The following is a 4,137-nucleotide window of genomic DNA, read 5'->3' as shown; positions in this document are numbered from 1 at the left end:
GGAGGGGGTGAGGTTTGTACAAAAACAACCTAGTTGTTTTTTAAATGCCTCTGTGCGATTGATGCACATCAAGAGATCACATGGCACCCTTTCCTCGTTGGAATCCTGACAGTATATTCTCTATGTGTTTATGTACTTCATAGGGTATTGTAGACTTGGACTATGCCACAATGTTGTATCAAATTACTTGATATTGGGACAAAAGATTTTGTAAAGATCTAATCTCCCGGGGCAAATTCCATGCCTTGAAGGAATTGCAAGTTGTTAAGAGCATGATCCATCATGGAAGAAGGGGTGAAGAAGACAAGTGCAAGGATTCTTGGGAGGAGAAGTGGTTGAAGAGTTAGAAAATGAAAATGAGACCAAGTGAGAATGGTTTTTACAGGTCATAGACTTCGATTTTTAGTTTTTAAAAATCCCTTAAACTCTATTAATACAATTTTGAAAAGTAAAAAATAAAATCATTAAAAAATCAAAATATAGAATGTTAGAAAATGTAAAATATGTATAAAGCATTAAAAAATAAAACCCTATGATATATTCATCATTAATTTTTGATATATCATTTTGTTGATTAAATTTGACTTGTTGCAAAGTACTCAATAACATATAATTCTTCTCTATTCTTTTGCCCATCTGAAATAAACAAAGCCAAATAAGATTCAAACTACTGTGTCCCAACCAAAAGAAAAAAATTCCAATATTTAACAAGTTCACATTTTTACCACCAGTATAGAAGTTAAAGCTCCTCGTATGAAGGTTTCCCATCAAGACTAGATGCTCTCACAAATGTAGGAGACTCCAACAATCACTCATTGCGATTGACTCGATCACTCCACTTGGCATGTGAATTCGAATATCAAATGCTTGTCCCATGTCTTCAATGGACTCCAAGGAAATCCATTGGCATGCTTTCATCATCCAATGTTGGCAATAGAAGTGTATGTACAATGATGAACATGCAATCAAGTAACAAAATGTAACACTAGAAACCACCACTGTACACAAAAAGATATCACCTTTGTGCACCCCATTCACCTCATTCCATCCTTATTCAAAATTGGAATTAAGAAAGTCATCTATAATATTCTTACAAATGAATATGGAGGGACATTGATGTGCATTAGTGCTTTTGAAGATATATGCAAAAATATGAAGTATAAACCATGAAAAACCCACTAATCTTGAAGCTCTCTCAAATCTCAACGAGTTATAAATGTTATGTATGATTATTTTGAATGTCTAAAGCATCCACTCATCCAGAATGGCCATTCCAAAGAATTGAGAGGTGGACAAGGAAGTAATTCAAGAGAACCATACGAATCAACTGATGTAGGCACTACATACATGAACTTATAGAAAAAAATATTGCAATGTAAAAGATATTATGATGACTTTTCAATCATCATTGTCCACTCACATCCACATGTGAGCTTAATATGTCCTCGATAAGCTTCCCAAAGGTTGGTCCTCAAGATTTGAAGGGAAAATATCTCACAGGAGAGAAGAAGTAAAAACGTCAAAAATATATGAGAAGTTAAGAACATAAAAGCAAGGACTTACAATCCAAGGGAAAAAATTATCGAGTAGCTTCAGGAGGTAGCTTCAAGTCCTTCACACCATACACATTTTGAATTGATACATGCACACAAGGAGATGGTTTCCAAAGATTGTTATACCATTGCCCAAGCCTTGAGGAGGACTCTATCAGCACACTCAAATTTTTGTTGCTTGATTCAAAGTCATTTACTCATAATGGCTTCCCTAGCTCTCGTGTAAGAACAATGTTTATAGTAAGTGAGGAGGGAGATTTGGGTGTGAAAAGATATTTTTTGGAGATAGCACAAAGTTTTTGGGAGATGTGGAAGAGATCTGGAAGCAAAATACTTGCTAATTTTTTGTGTTAAGAAGAGGGGATGGAGCAAGTCATCATAAGGAATTGATTTGATCATACTTTATATGTACTCCTCTCCACCTCTAGGGTGTGTAGTTGTAGGGGGTTTGGCCCAATTCACAATGTGTTGAAACTTGCCCAAAACATATTATCCAAACCATGATGCTAAGGAGATACATATGGTTACTTTGTTTCATAGCTACAAGATGAACTTTTATACTAGACACATACAACGAGTACAGAGTAGTAGACCTTAGCCATCATGCAATAACAAGAGATCCTTTGCAAGTCTTTCATGAATGATTGCCAAAGATAGCATGGTATCCATAATCACCCAACTATCTTAGCACCAATCAAGCTGTTCTTGAGATTTGATACATATTATACATTCCTAAGCACAAAGAAATAACCATTTGCAAGAGATATATGTACATCTCCCACTCCAACAATGTTACATGTATAGTAATTGCATCTCCAAATGAACATAACATTTTCTCCCTATATCATATAATGCAAACCACTCGCTATGTGAGTAACATGAAAAGATGCTCTTGAATCAAGGACCCAATCCTACTACATGTCATCATTGTTAGTAGCAACTAGAAATGAATCACCAAATATAGAGAAATACAAGATGTCACCATCATCACGATTACTGTAAATAATGTTCACTTTCTTTATATTTACCTTAAATATCTCTTTTTTTTGCCATAATCATCAATATTTTTCTTGCATTTTCCTTTTCTTTTCCTTTTGAAGCAATCATTCTTCATGTGACTCTTCTTTCCTCAATAGAAACATTATATATCCTTATTTTCTTCCTATTAACCTCCTTAGTATGCAAACTACTCCCAACATTTGCACTAGTCAGGTGAACTACAAGTACTAGATTACTTATAATGGTCCTTAAAGTATCCCAACTTTCAAGGTAAACAAGCAAAAACATGGCTTTCATGAAGTCCTCAAAAGAAATCTTTTGATTTGAAAGTTGACTAAAAATGGTGTTGGATTAAATCAAGTGATCGGTCATAGATATCCCCTCTTCCATACTCAAACCAATGACTTTTTTCAATCAATACGTAAGAGATGTAACACTTTACTTTTAATAGAGATTACAAAGCTTTTTCCATACAACATAACTACCACCATATGTGTCCTCTAAATTAAAGTACACCCAATCATGTTTATCCATGTCCTTAGGCATTGCATATTCCCATTTAGTAGACCTAACTTGTTTTTTTTGCACCAAAACATTATATTCTCCTTCCAATATAGGAAGTTCATGTCATCCAATTGCTTAATGTTAAAAAGTGTATTTTCAAAATAGGATGATGATTCCCTCACACCTTCAATGAATGCAAATGAAGAAGCAACCAAATGATGCCAATTGCACCAATGTGAGAACAAAATATGACAAATTGAGTGCTCAATGCAATAGCCAACCAAAGGCAAAGACAATGCTAGATAGTCCAATTTTGATACCCAAACAATAGTCCAAGCACACCTCAATGCATGCTAATTTTCTACAAAATTTAAGTAAAATTTTACCAAGAAAAATAGCCTCCAAAAAATTTCATAGAAACCACCTTTTAGGCCTTTCACAAAACCTTTTTTTCCTATTTGTAGTGTGAATACATACCAACCAAACTAGTTTACTAAAATAACCAATTCACATAATTGACGGTGTGAAAATAATTCTCTATAAGTGGCTCCAAAAAAACTAATCGAGTTCACCATAGTTTGCTCAATTTGTTCAATTTGAACTAGTCCAAATGCAAGTGTGTGAAAGTAGATCTCAAATATCCAGTTTATAAGTCTCCAATATGAACATATCTCAAAAATATCCATACTATCCTTTCTAGCGTAAACAAGATTTTGAAGTAACCAACTCAAGCCTAAACTGATTTAGTCCATTAATCAATGTGAAAATAGACATTTTCAAACTAGTTCCAAGTGAACCAAATCACTTGCCCCAATGTGAAAGAGGATTTTCAACTTGATCCAAATTAGGTGTCTTCCAAATGTGAAAAGGGCTTTGCTGATTGAATGTTTTAACCTGTTGGAGAGGGAGGGGGAAACCTATGTGCTACCATGCCAGGATGTGAATATGCCATTGGTGATGCCAACTATGCTACAATGAAATTATCTTTTGTACATTGAGATGAAATATGGAGCAAGACTTGTAAACAAGCCACAATTAATCAAAATTACAATCCCTCTTCTCCTCTCTACTACTTGACTGA

This window comes from Lygodium microphyllum, chromosome 3 (assembly GCF_053477565.2).
Source record: "Lygodium microphyllum isolate KBCC chromosome 3, Lygodium_microphyllum_v1.1.10, whole genome shotgun sequence".
In the NCBI taxonomy this organism is placed as follows: Eukaryota; Viridiplantae; Streptophyta; class Polypodiopsida; order Schizaeales; family Lygodiaceae; genus Lygodium; species Lygodium microphyllum.
Note: the sequence above shows the minus strand (reverse complement) of the source record.